The sequence below is a fragment of the Bubalus bubalis genome, chromosome 2 (genome assembly GCF_019923935.1).
Source record: "Bubalus bubalis isolate 160015118507 breed Murrah chromosome 2, NDDB_SH_1, whole genome shotgun sequence".
NCBI lineage: Eukaryota > Metazoa > Chordata > Mammalia > Artiodactyla > Bovidae > Bubalus > Bubalus bubalis.
In genome coordinates, this window is record NC_059158.1 from 104,597,495 (window position 1) to 104,619,823 (window position 22,329).

General features: G+C 36.4%; 1 protein-coding gene across 8 annotated transcripts in view; it reads left to right on the top strand.

Moving 5' to 3' along the window:
• The window catches only part of GTDC1 (glycosyltransferase like domain containing 1), a 453,460-nt gene that overhangs the window by 89,870 nt on the left and 341,261 nt on the right, over positions 1-22,329 (top strand). For 2 of the 8 annotated variants that reach the window (XM_044935734.2, XM_006049460.4), the window contains exon 3: positions 22,068-22,133. The exons of the other annotated variants lie outside the window; for them this stretch is intronic. The gene's annotated coding sequence lies outside the window, so the exon portion shown is untranslated. The remainder of the gene's footprint in view (positions 1-22,067; positions 22,134-22,329) is intronic. 8 annotated transcript variants of the gene reach the window in all.

Here is a 22,329-nt window from a genome sequence, read left to right on the forward strand (position 1 = left end):
TAAAGTGACATTTAGCTTTTTGAGCTAGTCGTGTCATTTTTAACATGAGAACAGGTTTGTTTCCCCCTCTCCCCGTTCTAAATCTTCTCATATTTCCCATTCAAGCAATCTTGCTAACATGGAACAAAGAAATTCAGAGATTTGGCTACAGCAGCAATTGAAATGCATCAAAAAGTGGCTACTACAATACAATTTTATTAATGAATGATCTACATTGGTTCCAGCTGTGTCCATGTGATTAGGCCTTCACCAGGCAACAATGGGTATTTCCCTATTGCTTTTATTTGATTTCCAAGAATGTGTCATCTGTTACATCAGCCCCTGCCAATATACCCCCTGTAAAAGTGTTTTTTTTTTTTTCCTTCCAAATTTCTGAAGCATAAGTTGAATACTCACACATATCCCTGCTGAAATATTGTTTCTAGTGAATAGTCACCTAGGTTTATATGCCTGGTGTTGCATACCAAAATTTCAGAATATAAATTAAATGTTTATTAAGTTTATCAGTAAATTTTCAGAAGTGTGGTTGCCTGGTAATGCTAAAGATAGACTATTTTCGCTTTTACGTTTCCATCTTAATATTTTATTACAGTGGTATAATGTGTTATAGAGGTGGACAAGCTTGCAGATTGAAATGGGGATCGTCCAGATTGTTCCCTTCCCTGGACCATATGGTATAGTTCTAAAAGCCTTTTGTACGCTGTCTGTTCAGCTTATTGTAAACTCAATCTTTAGTGCACCTAAAAAGATAACCAAATAAAAATGGGCCTGAGAAAAAGGACTTCCTATCGTGTAAGGGCCCTAGAAATATTTGTTTTAAAGGAGATAACTGCTGATGGAATTGAAGCTGAGATGACATAAACAAAGGAGACTTATTCTCTGAATTTTCTTTTGAGGTCATAGGGATTGTGGTAGATTGTCTTTGAGTGTTGATTTTAAAACCAAGGCATTTGTGTTATCTATGCTTATTATCCTTATTTCTCCCATTCTTGCTGTCTCATGAGAATGTGGTTTTTAAAATCTTTTTTACAGAGGAAGTCTCTACTTATGAACAATGCCAAGTAATATATAAGCCTCAGGTTTTATGAATCATAGGTGTTTTCTTGGACTGATTTCACTGGGAATTTAGGGCTAAATTTTAGCCATTACCCATACGCATAGATAGTTGTAAAATTTCTAATTCTCTTTCCTTTTCCTCTGGCCCCTTTACCTATTATGATTCCATAATTCTATTTTAGGAAAATAGAGTAAGAGATTGCTTATTCCATATGCTAAGACTTTTTCAAAGCTGGGAATGTGAGTGGTTTCTCCTGACTCTCCTCCCGTTCCCGCCAGAGTAAGCTACTGTTAGAGAAGAGCATTAGACATTACCCATTGCTTCTTGGCACAAGAGATTTGAAGCTGAAATTCTCCCAAATGGGAGAGGAAAAAAAAAGAGAGAGCGTGCCTGTGAAGAACACGATTCTTTACTCTGTCATTACCCTGAGCCACTGAAAGGGTAACTGAGGGGAACTCAAGTGTTATTGGAATGTATAATTTTCCTCTGAACGGCCACAGTGAAATATGTTTGAACACAAAAGGCAGAAAAAAGTATATGTGGCATATGGAGTTGATGGTGGTTGAAATTAATGAATCTTTTAGCAGTGTACAATTGAAACTGTCCCAAGAACAGTACACACTTACAATATGTCCAGTTGAAACTTACATAGGGAGAGATTACTATCTTAGGGCGGCTACTAGAGATAGATGGGATAGTGCAGTGATATAATAATTCTAGTGATCAATCAGTTTGATGAACAATACTTGTTGATACATGCTTTTCTGTTTTTGGCTTTGCCACACAGTATATGGAATCTTAGTTCCCTGCTCAGGGATTGAACCTGTGCTCCCTACATTGGAAGCGTGAAATGTTAACCACTGGACTGCCAGGGTGGAGAAGGCAATGGCACCCCACTCCAGTACTCTTGCCTGGAAAATCCTATGGATGGAGGAGCCCGGTAGGCTGCAGTCCATGGGGTCACTAAGAGTCAGACATGACTGAGGGACTTCACTTTCACTTTTCACTTTCATGCATTGGAGAAGGAAATGGCAACCCACTTCAGTGTTCTTGCCTGGAGAATCCCAGGGACGGGGGAGCCTGGTGGGCTGCCGTCTATGGGGTCGCACAGAGTCGGACACGACTGAAGCGACTTAGGAGGAGGAGGAGAGGAGGACTGCCAGGGAAGTCTCTATATTTTTCAAGTTAAAAATTTTCAAAAAACAGAGACAGTGGTTTCAAGTTGGGGGAATCTTTCCTATTTTAAAAATTCTGTTAATCTTGGGGTCTTAATTCATTATGAAGATACTTTTTAAAGATGCTCACAAAGTTGAAAAACATAGTTTATACTTTCAAATAAACTAGGTTCCTCTTGTTTTCTCTCTCCATTCTCATTTCTTACCCCTTTCTTGAGCTTTTTATTAGTGTATATTACATATATGAGTGATCTATATCATACTGTAAGAAATGTTATTTTATAGGTTTGGGGGATTGAAAGTTTCAGTTAGGAAAAGAAATAAAAAATCTTGTAATGACTATACAACAAATGAATATCCATGGAAGAGTTAGAACATATTTATTTAAGTAATCTGGGTTATAGAAGATTGTAGTAAAACTGTACACATGCAAATTCAAAATTGTTTTTATTTCTTCTAGCTAGAAAGGACTAGATCACAGCCTCTGGCTCAAGCAAGAAGGAGTCATAGATAGTCTGACTTAAACATCTCTGTGTTGTGGCTTCCTTTTAATGGTAAAAATGCCCCTGGCTCCAAGTAGCAGAAAATCTTACCGACTGTGACTTAAGTGAGTAAGGATTTTATTTGTCTCCTGTTATAAGAAGTCTGGAGGTAGATGCCATCAAAGGTCCAGGTAACATCATCCTGTTCCCTCATCCTTGGTGCAAAATGCTTGCTTCTTATTCCGCAGATGGCGTTTGTACCTATAGAAATTGTGTTTACTTTGAAGCAGGAAGAAAAGTAAAGGGAGCCCAGAAACCAAGTTTTCATGGAGAGCTTTCTCTTTTTCTTCAGAAACAGATGCTTGTTCATAGGGACTTCTGCCTGCATCTCAGGGATAAAATGTGTGTCATGTAACTACCTCTTAGTTCAATTCAGTTGCTCAGTTGTGTCCTACTCTTTGCGACCCCATGGACTGCAGCACGCCAGGCTTCCCTGTCCATCACCAACTCCTGGAGCTTAATCACCTCTAGAATGAGATAAAAAGCATTTTAGGAGGCGCAGATGAAGAGAACGGACTTGTGGCTACAGTGGAGGAAGGAGAGGATGGGACAAATTGAGAGAGTAACATTGACATATATACATTACCATGTGTAAAATAGACAGCTAGTGGGAAGTTGCTGTATAGCCTAGGGAGCTCGGCCTGGTGCTCTGTGAAGACCTAGAGGGGTGGGGTGTAGGGGTGGTTGGGAGGGAGGCTTTAGAGGGAGGGGATATACTTAGAGCTGATTCACGTTGTTATATGGCAGAAACCAATGCACATTGTAAAGCAGTTATCTTTTAATTGCCTGTGTGTTCAGTTGCTAAGTCATGTCTGACTCTCTGTGACCTCATGGACTAGAGCCTGTCAGGCTCCTCTGTCCATGGGATTATCCAAGCAAGAATATTGCAGTGGGTGTCATTTCTTCTTCCAGGGGATCTTCCTGACCCAGGGATCGAACCTGCTTCTCCTGCATTGGGAGTTAGATTCTTAACCACTGAGCCACCTGGAAAATCAATCTATCTTTAATTAAAAACAAATAAAAAAAAAAGATTTAAAAGGAGAGGATCACATAAATTCCTGCCATGCCATGGAGTTCAGGAGGCCACTAGGTGCCTTTATAGAAATACAGTGAAGTTCTTTGTTTAACCCCTTCATGGATCACAGCCTTGTGGCAAAGGGGCTCATGTAACTCAGTGAAGCTATGAGCCATGCCATGCAAGGCTACCCAAGATGGACGGGTCTTAGTGAAGAGTTCTGACAAAACATGGTCCACTGGAGGAGGAAATGGCAACCCACTCCAGTATTCTTATGTGGGAACACCATGGACAATATGGACAGGCAAAAAGATATGATACCAGAAGATGAAGCCCACCCCCCACCCCCACCCCCCCAGGTTGGAAGGTGTCCAGTATGCTACTGGGGAAGAGTTGAGGGCAGTTACTAATAGCTCCAGAAAGAATGAAGTGACTGGGCCAAAGCAGAAATGATGCTCAGTTGTAGATGTGTCTGGTGGTGAAAGTAAAGTCCAGTGCTTTAAAGAACAATATTGCATGGGAACCTGCAATGTTAGGTCCATGAATCAAGGTAAATTGGAGATGGTCAAGTAGGAGATGGCAAGAGTGAACATCTACATCTTAGGAATCAGTGAACTAAAATGGACTGAAATGGACAAATTTAATTCAGATGCCTACTACTGTGGGCAAGAATTTAAAAAAGATATTTTAGCTTTTGAGCCTTTATTTTGGAGGAAGGCAAGGAGAAGGAGAATTGGAAAGAGTGTCGGTGACCCATCCTAAAGTTATCTGACATACTTGCTTAGTTCTTTTGTATAGTTAGTTGCTTGGACCTTTGAATTTTCTGAGTACTTGGTGTAGAAAGCAACTTAAGATTTGTTTCCTTTTGACATTCAGTATGGTGCATTTTGATATTATGATGTTAAGTTTCTGTGACTGAGAGCAGGAACTCTAATTAGGTCATCTTGTTGTGCCTACCCCTAGCATAGTGCCTAGATAGACCCTCAATAAAACACTTGTTGAATAAATGAATTTTAAGAAATATAGCGGATTCATTTTGATATTTGGCAAAACTAATACAGTTATGTAAAGTTAAAAAAAAAAAGAAATATATTACATTTGTAAATATTGGTATATATCATTTATACATGTAAAGGGCACAGTCATGTTTTTAATTTGTGAGGGGTTGTGGACTAAATTTTATACAGTTGTTCATTATGGCTAAGGGGACATCAGTGTAAAGATGTCAGTTGTTTTGAATAGAAGATACTCAGTTACAAGGCTTATAGAAAAATCATCAGAATAACTTAGTACCAGTACTTTTGTTGGATCGAGTTATTCCATGGGTAAATAAAAAGATATAATTTCTTTTTAACTCCATGCATGGATCCTTGTTTAAACAAGGATATGTTCAGTTTTTGAAGAAATAAGCAATTCGAGTTTATTAAAAAGGCAAATAAGTCATTTGATAATTTGCGTTATTGATGTTGGTTTATAGAAAGGAGTTATTAGATCCTTGGAGGCCTTGTGGCTAAGAGCCCACTAAATCAGATTTTATACTAGATGGCATTTTGGGTATATTCTTTCTTTTAATTCTTAAGAGTGATAGTGTCATATGTTTCCAGTCCACATGCAAATGGTTACATACAATAGTAAAACATGTCCAAAAGAGTCCCTATGAAGTCATCTTTGTATCTGCTTGCTTTACTCTAAACTAAGCAGGCTACCTCTTTTTTCCCCCCAAGATCTACAGAAGAAAAGGCTCAGAGTGAATCTTGGCAGCATGAACCAGTGCCTCACAATTCTTCCCATGTCTAACCCAAGTCCTTTTTGTTGTACTTTCATTCTGTTTCTTTTACTTTGACAAAGCAAACAACTATCCACTCATCTCCCACACGACATCCCCTGGATAGCACTGTTTTAATAAATTCCTGCCTCTTTATTCATGATGGCGGGGTGTTGTTACCTTAATTATTAAAACAACCTGTGCATGGATAGAACTTATCTCAGGGTAGGGAATGGATTCAAGTATCTGGAACTCAAATTTTCTATCTGAGCAGTTTATAGTCACTGAAAAGAAAGGAAGCCCTTTTAACATTCAGAAGCAGTCCTGGGAGAGAATGCCTACATAATCACAATTTAGGCAAGATCATTTTCTAGATTTGGATTTGAAATTTGGGTATCCATAGTCTTTAGGTCCTTCAGATGCTGTTTTGGTCATACTTCAGGAAGTAATCATTTATAGGCCAACACTTTGAACTTAAAAATACTCCTTGTACACCCATGGCTGACTCATGTGAATGAATCAGCAAAAACCACCACAATATTGTAAAGTAATTAGCCTCTAATTAAAATAAAAAAAAATACTCCTTGTAAAAGTTCAGCCCTTTCTCAATATTTTCACCTTCGTATTCTCAGCAATTAATAGAGTTTCTGGGCTAAAGTAGGTGCTTAGTAAGTACTTGTTAAATGAATTGTTTGAGTATTCCTTGGTAATGCTTCCTAATATAGGTCGCTTTACACTTTTCATTTCCCCATTCTTCTTTAATTTTATGCTGCCCAGTAACCACTCATGGTTTATTTTCTGTTGTCTTTATGTTCTCATTCAATGATATTTACAATGATTTAGAGCTTATTTGAATAACTGGACAACTGACTTTATGATGCTGCTGTAATTTTCAATTCAGGAATACCTCTTTTTTCCCCTTCACCTTTTGTGAAGGCTTCTTATAATCGTTTGATGAGAATTTGAAACACATTTATTGAAATGCCTTGTGTGCAAAGTACTTTGCTGGGATTTGAATAGATATAAACATGGATTGTACACAAACTGTTGCCACAGAAACAAAATCTGGTTGGGAAGACACACACATACTCTATAGTGTGAGTAAGATTGTGGTAACTGCTGTTATGAGGGTGCAAGTGAAATTGGTGTTACTACAAAGGAAGGAGTAATTACTTCTGGTGGGATGAATTTGCTCAGGTACTCAGTTGTGTCTGTCTCTTTGTGACCCTATGGATTTTTTGTAGCCTTCCAGGGTCTTCTGTCCATAGGATTTTTCCAGCAAGAATATGGGTACCTTCATGGATGAGATGCGGTGTCAATGAAGTCTTGAGCTATATTTATGTAGGAATTTGACAGGTACTAAAGGTGAAAGGATTCCCAAAAGTAGAAACAGCACTAGTTGTGCATGATGGTGGGGATGTATAGGGAATGTTTGAAAAATGGCAAGGGAGTGTTGCGTTTGAAGTAACAGTGTCTGTGACGGTGATAGGAACTGAGGCTAGAAAGGAACTCAGTGGTAAAGAATCTGCCTGGCAATGCAGGAGACAGAGGAGATGCAGCTTGGATCCCTAGGTCGGGAGGATGCTCTAGAAAAGGAAATGGCAACTCACTCCAGGATTCTTGCTTGGAAAATTGTATGGACAGAGGAGCCTGGCAGGCTACAGTTCATGAGGTTACAGAGAGTAGGATACGACTTAGCGACTGAGCATGCATGCACGCACACACTTGTTTCCTGTTAAGTAATTTTCTTTCTCAGGTAGAAACAGTCATTGGTTTTTGAGTAGAGGATTGATGCTAAAATATCCGTAGATTTCAGAGGAAGAAGAAAGAAGACAGATTAAATGTAGTTGAGTTTGAGGATGATGAACAAGGCTAAGGGCAGAAGGAATTGGGAGGGGAGGGCCTGATACCAGAGGCCTGGGATGAGTCAGCTAAAAGTCCTACAGGTTGTTGATTTGTTCAGAGTTGTTCAGCATTGTCCTGGATCCCAAAGTGGCTGCGTTCCAGTTTTGAGCCTTCTTTCCACTTAATGTCATTTTGGAAGATTGTGAAACAGTCTTCCTTGTATCTGGGAAACTAAGTATTTTAGTCTGAATTCTTGAAGAAAGCAAAAGGAGAAAAGAGTTGAACAGTTGCTGAATGAACCAAGAGTATCTACACATTTCTTCAGCTTGTCTTTGTTACTGGGATCTTGACCCACTGTACTTTCTGACCCCTTGGTTCATCTTCTTGAAGTAGTACTTGGTATTGGTCCCTCTTTGAGACCCAGTTCAAATGGTTTATAACATTTTCAGTCTGTATTGTAATTAATATTTGGGTCACTTTAATATCACCAAACACTTCACATGATTTTTAGAATGTTATCATTCAGTGAATGCTTACTGTTGTCACACAGACCTTCCTGCTGTCTTCACATGGTGAGTATATTCCATCTCAGGCTCTAACTCTGCCCACTGTTTGAAAGGCTTACCATCCACATCTTCAGAGCCCCTTCCCTCTCTTCTTCTGGTTTCTGTTTAGATGTCATCTCACCATCAGTGAAATGTCCTCTGACATCTCCATGTAAAGTCCTACTCTTCCCCAGGTCCTGTGCTCAGCACCTTATTCTGTATTACCTTGTGTAATTTTTCTTTATAGTACCTGCTACCATCTGATATACATTTACTTCATGACTGTCTTTTTATTCCAATTAAAAAGAAATTTCTTACAATAACAGGAACATTTATTTTGTTGCCCAGTTTATCCCCAGATACCCAGAACAGCAATGGGCATGTGGTAGGCACAATGGATATTTGCTGAATGAATGGTAAAAAACAAACAAACAAACAAAACTAGACTGTAAAGGAAAATAAACATTCATCTGAAGGTTTGTTTATTGATTTGTGCAAGCAGTGATTTTGTTATAAATTTTATGATATCAAATCATTAACATTGCTTTCAGAAAAATAAAAGCAAATTCTATTTTCTATAGGTTGTGCCTGTGAAATCTAATTATGGATTAGTATTTGTTTTAAAAATATTTGAATGCCAAGCATATCCAGTTAGAAAACTCTTTTATTATCCATGCCAGCTTAATTTTTAAGGCAGTGAAATGGAAGACTGTCATTTCAGCAAGTAACTTATTTTCATTTGTGAAAATGGAATATTTTGAATATTCTAATTGATTTTTGAGGCTAGTTTTACAAGAAAATAATCCTTGTGTCTGTACCTTGTACATTTGCCTTTAAAAGAGAAGGAAACTAGAAATAATCATGGAAATTATTTGCTCAGAAAGGTGTGAGCTTATGTGTGACTTTGTATAAATGTCTGGAAGAAAATCACTCAGTCCCAAAGTGAAAGGTCAACCTTGGGATACTAAAAACTTTAAAAAGATCTGATAAAAAAAAATATATATCGCATATGTATATTTAAAGTTTGCAAAGCGATTTAGACTTTTTATCGTGAGCTCAGGCTTCTCTTTTACTGTATTTTACTGTAAGTTCACTTGGACATTTTTCCAGAAATCTGAAGTTTGTAATTTGGCAGTAAAAAAGTTGGGTATCAAATCAATATTATTATATGGCTTTCAGTGTCCTAAGAATTCCCTTTTGGAAACCCATAAAAACTCATTTTTTCTCACCATAAACTTTATCTGTCACTTTTCTGTGAGGTCAGAGTATTAATGTTGGAGGTGATCTGCTCTGGGACAGAGAGTCAACAAAGTGGTAATAAAGTTAAAAAATGCCACATGGCACTTTCCTGGGATTAGGATTTATTTTTCATATAAAGTTCGTGCTCATTTTAAAATATGGAAAATTATATATTGATAAGTATTTCCTTAGTGTCTAAAGGAAAAGACACTAAGTATTTCCTTAGTGTCTCTCTAAAAATAGATGGAATGATAAACTTGCCTCCAATTTTTCATTTACATGTTTCATATTTTTATTAGTGTTTTTATCTTTTCTGGAGACTAATTTTTAATTATTTATATTCTTTTAGTTGTAGATTGTTTTCTTTCTAGATTTGGAGGTTAAGTTTTTCAGTATGGTCTTGTGCTGTGCTTACTAATGTCCAACTCTTTGCGACCTCAGACTGGAACCCACTAGTCTCCTCTGTCCATGAGAATTCTCCAGGCAAGAATACTGGAGTGGGTTGGCATACCCTCTTCAGGGATCTTTCCAACCCAGGGATCAAATCCAGGTCTCCTGCATTGTAGGCAGATTCTTTATCAGCTGAGCTATAAGGGCGGCCCAAGATTTTCAGTATCAGTTCAGTTCAGTCGCTCAGTCGTGTCCGACTCTTTGCGACCCCATGAATTGCAGCACGCCAGGCCTCCCTGTCCATCACCAACTCCCGGAGTTCACTCAGACTCAGTCCATCGAGTCGGTGATGCCATCCAGCCATCTCATCCTCTGTAGTCCCCTTCTCCTGCCCCCAATTCCTCCCAGCATCAGAGTCTTTTCCAATGAGTCAACTCTTCGCATGAGGTGGCCAAAGTACTGGAGTTTCAGCTTTAGCATCATTCCTTCCAAAGAAATCCCAGGGCTGATCTCCTTCAGAATGGACTGGTTGGATCTCTTTGCAGTCCAAGGGACTCTCGAGTCTTCTTCAACACCACAGTTCAAAGCATCAATTCTTCGGCATTCAGCTTTCTTCACAGTCCAACTCTCACATCCATACGTGACCACTGGAAAAACCATAGCCTTGACTAGATGGACCTTTGTTGGCAAAGTAATGTATAGATGATTTCAAAAGTTAAATACTATGTAATGGTTATGTTAGAAAACAATTCCAGGAATAATACAGTTATTTCTTCTTACTTGAAAATGAAACATGGCATTTCAATTGTAAAAAGTACTAGAACTTGGAAGCTTTATTTAAAAATATTTATTTACTAAGTCTAAGTTGCCATTGAGTTCAGTTCAGTTGCTCAGTCATGTCTGACTCTTTGCGATCCCATGGACTGTAGCATGCCAGGCCTCCCTGTCCATCACCAACTCTCACAGTTTACTCAAACTCATGTCCATTGAGTCAGTGATGCCATCCAACCATCTCTTCCTCTGTAATCCCCTTCTTCTCCCGCCTTCAATCTTTACCAGCATTAGGGTCTTTTCCAATGAGTCAGTTCTTCGGATCAGGTGGCCAAAGTATTGGAGTTTTAGCTTCATCATCAGTCCTTCCAATGAATATTCAGGACTTATTTCCTTTAGGATGGACTGGCTGGATCTCCTTGCTGTCCAAGGGACTCTCAAGAGTCTTCTCCAACACCACAGTTCAAAAGCATCAATTCTTCGGTGCCCAGCTTTCTTTAGAGTCCAACTCTCACATCCATACATGACTACTGGAAAAACCATAGCCTTGACTAGATGGACCTTTGTTGGCAAAGTAATGTTTCTGCGTTTTAATATGCTGTCTAGGTTGGTCATAACTTTTCTTCCAGGGAGCAAGTGTTTTTTAATTTCATGGCTGCAGGCACAATCTGCAGTGATTTTGAAGCCCCCCAAAATAAAGTCTGTCACTGTTTCCACTGTTTCCCCATCTATTTGCAATGAAGTGATGGGATCAGATGCCATGATCTTCGTTTTCTGAATGTTGAGTTTTAAGCCAGCATTTTCACTCTCCTCTTTGACTTTCATCAAGAGGCTCTTTAGTTCCTCTTCACTTTCTGCCATAACGGTAGTGTCATCTGCATATCTGAGGTTATTGATATTTCTCCCGGCAATCTTGATTCCAGCTCATGCTTCTTCCAGCCCAGGGTTTCTCATGATGTACTCAGCATATAAGTTAAATAAGCAGGGTGACAATATACAGCCTTGATGTACTCCTTTCCCTATTTGAAACTGGTCTGTCGTTCCATGTCTAGTTCTAACTGTTGCTTCATGACCTGCATACAGATTTCTCAAGAGGCAGGCCATTGAATTAATGTTTATTTATTTATTTATGTTTAAAATAATAGTTTTATTGAGATATAATTCACATGTCATAAAATTCAACTGTATCAAGTTTTCAATCAAATTAATATTTATTGAGTATCCATTCTTCTATTGCCTGTATCTAAATATAGGAAATATCTGAGTGGTTATGAGAGGAGACAGTCTTTTAAGATAGTGTCTCTTGTAGTTGGATAGCCAGTTAGTCCTTTTCTTTTTTTAAACATGTGTAACACATATGGATGATCATGCAGTACATTTTTCTGCTTTCTTAGTACAGACACTTTGGAAATTGTGTGAAACTAGAAGTTCTTTTCAATTTTATTCACCTTCATTGAATATTTCCTCTCATTTTAAGACCCATACCTAAGTATTTAAGGCTCAAATTAATTTTGACATTTTGCATGAACTTGATTTAAAACTTTGAGCTCATGCTATACCTACCCATGTTCCTATTCAAAACCATAAGTACAAAATAGTATTTTAGTTCCTAACACACTATCAAAATATACCTCTAGTTTTCCTATTTATAGTAAATAAAAATCTTGATCTGTTTACAATTATGTAATAATTCAAGTACATTTTAAATTAATTATTGTATTTTAAGCATTAGACAAGCAGTATTTGCAAAATCAAATTATAGTGTTTGTGACTAACCCTAAATCCATTAGTTTAACCCTTGATGATAGTTTTTAATAAGTTTCTTTATAGAAAAAGTAGTTAAAATAATTTGAAGACCACTTGCAATCTCCTGGAGGGGAGTAAGTCTTCAGAAATTGGTGAGTAGTATGTCATTTCAAACAATTTGGCCTCCTTCCCTAAAGTTAAGAAAAATTTATAGTTTCTTTTAATTGCAAGTTGCAACAAATTCAATGAGGATAACTTGAAGAATAAAATGAAGCACAAAGAGAAAAACAAAATCACTCATAATTCTACCATAAATGATTATTTATGATTTATGTCTACATGTGTGCATGTATGTGTCTTCATGCTCATCTACATCATTTCATCATATATTTTTGTATATTCATTTCCTGCAGTCATACAATAGTTAAGACATTTTCCCATGCCAATATGCAGTTGTTTTTTTTTTAATCACACCACAGAGCATAATCTTAGTTCCTTGACCAGAGATCGAACCTGCACACCTGTGGTGGAAGTATGGGGTCTTAACCACTGGACTGCCAAGAATTCGCAGTAAACAGTTTTTGTTATGATTTTTGATCATTAATCATTTGATCATCAGAGATTCCCCCCCCCCCCCTTTTTTTTTTGATATTTTGATTGCTTTCAAATTTTGGCAAAGACTTTAATTAAAAGATTCTTGACAAGTTGCAGAGTTAATTCTTATAAGAAGTTTTGAATTAAAAGATATGCATAGTTTTAAAGCCTTTTGTATTATGTTCTAATGTGAAAGGATGTTTTAATCCTTCCAAGCAAATTTAGCATTATACATTAGTAGAGCAGGCACCAGCCTTCAGTACCTGAGAAGTGTCCTTTTAATTCACAAACTATCCTGATCTACAGTTAACCCTTGAACAACTCAAATTTGACCTGCACGGGTCTGCATATACTGAGATATTTTCAGTAGTAAATACTGCAGTCCTCTGGGTCTGTGGTTGGTTGAATTCACACATTGAGAGGAACCTACTATGAATTATACATGGATTAACCCCTTCTTCCTCTCGTTGTTCATGGGTCAACTGTACTTTGCAGATGGCTGAAATTTCATCATCACCTGTTGCTCCTTTGTCATATACAGGCCCCCCCGGGAGAGGTAACACATTGTGCCCTGCAGACATTTCCTCTAAACAATTTGAAGGAATTTATTTGATATTTTAAATTTAGTTCTTGCAAGTAAAGTTTAGAAACAAAGCAGGAAAAGGAACATTGAACAAGAGGGATAATAAACAGAAACAAGGTATTCTTTATGTCATTCAGTTCTACTAAGATCAGTTGAAGAACTATTATATGAAATACATAACATTATATACCTAGTTTTAGGAGTTTAAGTTATAATCTCTCTCTACAATGATTCAGGCTGTTTGTTGACTTTGAATGCTAATTAATCTAGAGACTTACAGTCCCAGATAAGGTAGGCATATATGCTGGATAGGGATGGAAGGGAGAATTAATGAACTCTCAGGCTACCTTACTCTATTTGATTGCACTATTTACAAACCATTAAATTACTGACTTAAGAGATGGTGAGGTTGCAGAATGTGGCTTTGAGTAGTTTGCAAAGAATACTGTGTACTGTAAGGTCTGCCTCATTAGACAAAATATTTGTATCATTGGAATGTCTCCTTGAAAAACCATTTGATAAAGAGATAATAGTGACAAACAAGGCCACTAGATAGATAAAAGTCATAGTGCTTGCTCCAATCAGGGAACTTTGAGCTATTGCTTCTTATCTTCTTTAGTGGAAACTTTTGTGTCAGATGATATGGGCCAGCCTGTGCAAAACTATGGAGAATAGCAGACCTTCTAGAAATTATCCATCCTTGTTTGCATAATGCCTTTACTTTACTTAACAGACTCATTCCTAAATACCTTCATGATATTAAAATCCCAGTCTATTATTATCAGACTGACTCTTTTTCTTATAATAGTGAGTAGCTAATGATATGCCCCTTGTAATATTTAAAAATAGTGATACAGCTCTCATTACCACATCTATTAGCCCCAGATTTACTCAGCCCTGGTCTAAACTGGGTTTCTGGACTTTTAAAAATTTATCAGTAACAATCTCTAAACTCTATCTAGAGATGACTTCATAAATCACCAATACATGTCTTAGACTGTTGGCAAATCACAAGCTGCTTAAGAAATATATGACAACTAGAAAAAAACCTTCTGCAATAAACAAATAGAAGAAAACGTACTTTTAACTAATGCTATTTCTAGTAAACTTCTGTGTTCATGTGGAACTTTGGAGATGAGAGAAGTGTTACTAAATATTTTAATTGATACATCTTTATGATTTTGTTGATTTGGATTTTAAAGGACAGATTCTAATCTTGCCTTTCCCTAATATTTCCTAATACCATTTTAAAAAAGCATGTTATTGCAGGGTACTTTCATTGATGCAAAATGAATATTAAAATATTAAAGGTATCTAACATCAGTACTAAGGATTTCCATTTCTAGCCCTCTAATCCTCTATGGAAATTTCTCTTTTGTCTCCGAACTGTTTGCCTTATATTCTTTTGCCCCTGGATTTTGTATTTCTTTTAAGTTGATTTCCCTCACTGATAAACAGATTGGATTGTGAGATTATGTCCTTTTTATTTTTCAGTGGAAGTGAGTAAATCCAGAGCATTATGCTTGGTGACATTTATTTCAGCTCATCAGGGGAATGCCACCCATGTTTGCTTGGTTGTAGTACTTCAAATAGGACATTGAGAATGTATTTGTGTTAGAGTAACCTTGCTATTTCGGTTTCAGAATTAACTGAAAATGTGACATGTGCCTCCTACTAGAAGAGGGAATGTCTCAACAATTTTTGGCTTAGTTAATACGGAGTACATTCTTAGAAAATGTTAGAGTGAGACACACTAGCACTGGTGTAGTTAAGAACCAGTCATTTTATTTTAAATTTCTATGGTGTGTATATTTATAATTACCTTGCACAAACCAGGTCTGAGTTAAAATTTGGCATAGAAGTCAATGTAGGGTAGCAAGATAATGACTCTGTCTAATAAAAAATGTCAGTCTAATGGTTAACCAGTTGAATCTTTCAGGTTATAGACTTGACTGTCCTTGGGCTAAATATTCTTATGGAGTCTAGTCAGCTCAGAGAAGGTAGAGTTGCCCATGATGTGAAACATGACTTCTAAACACCTTACCAGGACTATTGGTAGAACTGTTTTCCTTAGAAAGAGTATCAATTTGAATATGATAAAATGCTACCTCTTATATTTAGATGATGATAGAATGTATGCATTAAGTTACGTTTGTGAGAGTAAATGGTAATTAGTGGTAGTAAAGGGTGAGTATTTGCGACCTTGAATGAAATAGGAAGAAATTATCAGTGCCATTTTTACAGGGTTTTATGGTTTATTGACTCAACCACATTTGTTGAACAACTTCTGTTTGCTACTTGCTGAGGGTCTAGTGGTAAGCAAGTAGACCTGTTCAGTATCCTCATGGAACTTAATATCCAGGGGAGGAAATGGGTCTTATATAATCACTCATGTAAATATGGTCTACAGGGAATAAGCACGGAGAAGTACTACAGATTGTTTTATCAAGGGCACTTGGACTTTGTTTAATGGTGACTGTAGCAGATTTTGAAATAATTTCCTACATAGCCCTATGCCTGACCTCTCCCCTCCCACTTCACACTCCATTCTTGTTACATGAATCTTGGGTATTGTCCTTTATCCATCTTGTTATCCTATCAAAAAGTTGCCAGTCTAGAGCTGGGAGGTGATGGATAAAGGTTGTGAGGTAAAGGGAGAGGACTGATTATGCTGGACTCAGGAAGAAATCACAGAAGTTTGAGATTCGTGATCCTAACTATTTGATGTTCAGTTCTGTGTGACTTACATCACCAGTGTCCTAGATTTACAGACTAATGGGAGTTATCATTAAATATGTTTGTTGTTGTTTAGTCACTAAGTCGTGTCTGACTTTTTTGCAGCCCCATAACTATAGCCTACCAGGCTCCTCATGGGATTTCCCAGGCAAGAATACTGGAGTGAGTTGCCATTTCCTCCTCCAGAACATCTTCGTGATCTAAGGATCGAACCTGTGTCTCCTGTAGTTGGCCGGCAGGTTCTTTACTGAGCCCCTGAGAGAGCCCCAATATTAGCCATATTATACAATAAATGCATTTATCATCGAATAGTGACATTTACATCCCATGAACATATACATTTATACCGCAGTATATTATTTACATAATAATAATATTGTTATTTAATGCAAAAACTACCAAGATTAGAAAACGGAGGCATCTTTTACTTAGGTTATATCATATGCCTGGAGTGAAGCTCAATGGGAAAATATGTGAATATGGGGTTAGAAGCACTGAGTTTAAACCCTTGCTCTATCACATTAAAAATTTTTGTAATTAAACATTAAAATTTTTAATTTTTTAATTCTACTTTATTATTATTTTTTATTGGACTATAGTTGCTTTACAATATTATGTTAGTGTGTGCTGTAGAGCAAAGTGAATCAGCTATATGTATACATGTATCCCCTCTTTTTTGGATTTCCTTCGCATTTAGGTCACCACAGAGCATTGAGAGTTCCTTGTGCTATGCAGTAGGTTCTCATTAGTTATCTACTTTATAGATAGTAGTGTATATATGTCAATCCCAGTATTCTAATCCATCCTACCCCGCTTCCTCCCTTAGTGTCCATATGTTTGTTCTCTACATCTGTGTCTCTATTTCTGCCTTCTGAATAAGTTTATCTGTACCATTTCTCTGGATTCCACATATGTGTGATATTTGTTTTTTCTGTCACTTATTCTTTGATTCCAGTAGTCTCTATTTCTTCTTCTGTAAAAGAGAAGTGGTGGAACAGTGGCACCAGCCTTCCTTCCACCTATGATTTTGCAATTCACCCTGGCTTCTGCACATAGGTATCCATATCTGAATGGGTCATATAGCCCCATTTTCTCCCACTGAGCTGATTTGCAGCCTGTTTCAGGAAGGTGGAAGGCTTGGAGAATTGCCATCTTGAGAAAGCAAATGCATTATTCATCTTGTCAAACTTTTATCAAATGCATAATTGTTGGCAGAAAGTATTTTTAAAATGCCTTTTTTTCTTCCCCATTAAATAAAAGCCTAATTACTAAATGTGGAATGGGATCTCCAGATTGATGATGAGGGAATTGGTTTCTCATCCTACTTCCATGTCTAGTATTAAACTAGGATGACAAGAGATCAAACAGAATAAAAAACTGGAGGTGATTTTCAAAATTCATGGATCTCACAGATATTCTCTTAGGCCTTGAAACTTGCTTTGACCTAGAATTCAGTTGCTTATGGTATTTCTCCCTCTTCTTTAATCACAGTTACTTCTGTTGTATTAGTAGGTTAGGATAAACACATATCTACATGAAAATAATTTATTCATTTCAGTAAATTCTGATTTCTGTGAACAGCAAGAAAAAAGAATAAATATAAAATGTATTCAGATGTACTAGCTATTTGATTTAGTCTAGGCTTCAGGAATAATGGAAATCATTAGTAACGGGTATAGTGCTGCTTCCTGACACTGATTTGCTCAGGACTGGTGTTAAGGTGAAAGCAATGTTACTTCTTTAAAGGCAGAATCAACTTCCCATTTCCTCCTAATCTTCAGTTCACCTTTACAAAAAGCTTAGTGACATTCACTCTGTAGCAGATCCTGGGATAGCCCTTTGAGAAAACAATGACATGTTCCCTTATCTTCCAAATTTTTACAGCCCCATAGGAAGCAGAATGCAGAAATAGAGTGAAAAAAGTCTGATGATACCGTACAGAGTAGAAAACAAGTCATGTTTATGAAATGTTCAGGGAAAGACTTCATAGAGTTGGTGATTGATATGCAGAAATTGTAAGAAAATTTCATCAGATGAACTTGAAGAAAAGACTGATAGAAAAAAGATAAAGATGTAATGTCACAGAAATATCAAATAGCTACATGAGTGTGAGTGCTTGATGTTGCTCCGATGACATTGGGGAAGTAGAGGAAGAGGATTGAAGTGGGAGAAGGGGAAGCAAGGCTGCAGTGAAAAGAAAGGAATAGGCCTGAAAAGGAAGGTCATAACTGCCATGTCTAGTGCCTTGGGTTTTCACTTCATGATCAGATTTGCATTTTGGATGACTATTTGTGGCTGGATTATGGACAATGGTGTGTTGGGAACCAGATTGCGTGGTGGCATGGAGACCCAGTTAAAAGGGTAATGCAATAGTTCAAATGAGTGATGACATAATTTTCTGGTATAAAATATTCTATTGATTCATAAATTTGCTGCCACATTTTAAAATGTCAGCAAATTGAAAAAATCTTAGTATTCAGTAGAACTAATTCATTGCTGGTTTTATAGTTTAAAGTTATTCATGAAATTGATAGCAATGAAAAATTGAAAGAAGGTTAGTATTTTGTCAGTAGAATTAAACCAGTATACTCACAAAAATTTTCAAAGTTATAATTTTGCTATATAATGTTGAATATAACTTTAAAAAATGTAAGGTAATGAACTTGTAATATATATACATATACATACATATATATATATACACACACACACATCTAGTTGTTAGTGGAAATTATATATGTGTGAAAATAAGTGAATAATAAATCATAATGTTGGTACGGGTAGGTATTTGTTGAATTTGCATTTGATACTGATAGTTATAACCAAGATTTTGTGTTAATCCAAGTCATGGCATAAGAAATGGATATTTTTGAGCAGAAAGTTATATCCCAAATCTAGAAAGAATGAAAATATTTGTCATGGAAAATTAAATAGCCATATATGCATATAAGATTATAATTTTAAAAGAGCATGTGTTAAAAGATCATTGCAAATCATATATTTGGAACAGCATGCTTGAAAATAGTTTTAGATTGTCTCACAAATGGTGTAGCATATAAATCTTACCAAATTTGCTTCGGGTACATAAATCCTCACTTAGTTACCACAACAAGAAACAAAAGTCAAAGTTGATGGAATTAGAATATCCGTAGCCTTGTGCGGGAATAGAATTTTCTGCCACATCTTTTTCAGTATGAATTTAAGACTTAGAAAAAAAAATGTTGCTTTTTAAATACACAGTTGTATACAAGTTATTGTAAATATTAGGCCGTATGCCCCATGATCAAATAATGAAATAATGATCAGTTTCTGTTGTACATTATTTTCTGTTCAAACTAATGCTCAGGATCAGATTTCATGCCTTACTGTTAGTCAGACTTTTCTTTATTTATGTATAATATTATCAGTGCCTATAATTTTAGGATTGTGAGTTTTTTGCACTACATTTGATATCTGATGATTTATCAGTCTTCAGAGATTACATTGAGACTTTAGAGGTTAGGATGTATTTGCTATGAATGACTTTTATGAAATTTTAAAAAATAACCTTTTCATAGGATCCGTTTATCCTTGTCTCTCTGCACCGCCCCCCCCACCCCCCCACCCCCGCCCAATGTGATAATAGAATGTTTTATAGTACTTTGAGGAAACTTTTTTATTCAATAGCAAAATATATTTTTACTGCATATTTCCCTTAATAGGTTCTGTTAGGGGAATCATTGATGACATGTTTCAAAGCAGAAATCTTTTCATGCTCTTTATTTTTTTTTTACTATTTAATGAGATTTCAGGTATATTTTAACAACTGGGGTTTCCCTGATGAATCATTAAAATAAGTGAGTGGGCTGGAAAGTAGCATGAACTTTTTTCTTAGTGCTACCCTATTTTACTCTGCTGGGTTACTGGTTGCTTTTTAAATAGAACCTGGGTGTGTTGGAGCTGGTGGGTGGAGGTTCAGAAGGGAAGAAGGGAAAGGGTCAGTTAGAAAATACCAGGTAAATCTCTGATAATCTACTGGGAAATCCGACTCAAATTCTACTTTCCTCAATGTACTCCATTTTGTATTTAAGCTCTCTATATTTGCTCTGCCAAGCTCAACTTTCCAAATACTGTGTATAGGCAAATACAAAATATATTTCCAGCAGTTGATTGAAGTTTAAGGTATTAAGCCATATGTGGATTAGCCTGTGGAATCAATTTCTCATGTGTGTGGGATTAAAACCATTAAAACCCTCATCACTGAAACCATACCTTCCCACAACCAATAGTGCTAAGGTGTCTGTGGAATATTTTAATACAACAGGTCCTCTGATTTAAAATTGTTACTTGGTATTTGGTTGGAAAATTATTTGAATATTATAGGTAACTGCACTGATATCATATATGAGGACTAGTTATGGGATTCTAATGTGACTTGGGTTTAGTTTTTAAAAATCCACATGAGATATTTATACATAGTTCATCTTTTTCGATGTCAGTGGCATATTGCAAATTTCCTTTAGCTATTACTGTTGAAAGCAACAGCAACAACAAAACTCGACCACAGCAGCTGTAACTGCTAGAGGAGGTAGACAGAAATGTGGTTTACCTTGAAAGTGATAATGCTTAGTGAATAAAGCACTTGGGTCAAGCTTAAAATAAATGCAGGTATAATGACAAAGTTTTTAATACAAATTTTAAAATATTCACAGCATTGGTTTCAGGCTACTTTTGTTCTTGGTGATTTTATCAATGCATTATTATTTTTAATTGGGATGACTCTTAATGGCACCTTTTCATTTTGGTCAAAATATTTATATGAAATACTATCATAATTTTTCATTTTGTATTCCCTCACATTCTTAATGGTGAATGTAAATTTTTTGAAAGGTAGGTAATTCTCAGATCATTTTGACCTCTGAGGATCTTAAATAAAACTTGAAGTGGTTTAAAATTCCAAGCTATCACTTTGACTCATTTTATATTGCTAATTTAATATTTAGCATTTAACCATGTATCATTAAATCATAGTATTGATAATGAATTAAATTTTCATAAAGCTTTAATAGTGTAGCAGATTCTCATTCATCTGGTGTCACTGGGGGATAAAATATGCTGAAGATGAGGTTTTTTTTTTTTTTTTAGAACTGAAGCTTACTTATTTAAGCAGGAAAACTTAAAAGTTGTTAAAAACTTATCTGAGACATTTTTCACACTCTTTTAGGGTGTGATACTCATAAAATATCATCATTCTAGTGTCATGTAGAAAGGACATGGGCTTTCTGTTTGGTGTTTATTCTCCAATGTAGGAAGTTTTTTGTTTGTTGGTTTCTTCCTTTTAAAATACCGCACTCCTAATTTTGTTTTTTTGTTTTTTTTTTATTTTATTTTATTTTTTTTTAAATTTTATTTTATTTTTAAACTTTACATAACTTTATTAGTTTTGCCAAATATCAAAATGAATCCTAATTTTGATATACTTACTCTGTTTAATTGTTTCAGGCTTATCATCTGTGGTAGTACCTGTACTAATACTTTAATGGATTCATAAATCCAGGCACCTCAGTAAGACATTTGGCTACCTGTAGGCTCACCAGCATCTTTTGGCAAATACTTGATCACAGCCTCCTGCCATGGAGGGAAGCCTCTCATCCTCTGGAGCAAGGACTTTCAGTGTTGAGGCCCTGTTACTTCTGCTCCCACTCACTCACTCTCCAGTAGCCGTTGCTATAGGTGCAAAACTGTCTGTATTACTTCCCTGGTGTGCTCATAAGCACCTCTAGTGTCAGGGTGACTATTTGTAGTTTTCTGAGATTATTGCTAAAATGGGTAAATGGTGTATTCCCTTTATCTTTTAGTAAATCCCAGCATAACAGCAAAGGTTCTTTTTTAACGTGGTGTTTTTTTTTTTCTTTTTGAACTACTGCTCATATGTTTCCAGCAGTGTTTCTAAAACAAAGCAAGCACAGTGAAAGTATTTGAGCTGTTCTTTAATGTGCTATAATGACATTTGGTTTGAATCTTATGTTTAAAAATCAGCTTCCCCTCTTTTGCTTGCACCTAATGGGAATCATCTTTCTGCCAGGTTGTGCTTAAAGAAGACTACAAGGGAAGAACATATTTCCTTCTTGCCACAAACATTGCAGTAGAAGTAAGTGGGGAACTGCCAGGATATGTCTGTCTCCACAAAACAAGCAGAACAAATTTCCATGAATCAAAGCCACTAAGTATAGTTTTCAGAGATGGTAGGACATAGTTACTTTCCCTCGAAAAATACCCCAAATGCAGGCACACCCTTTGGCCACTAGAAGAATGTTTCAGTAAACGCTAGGTCAAACCTGTACATT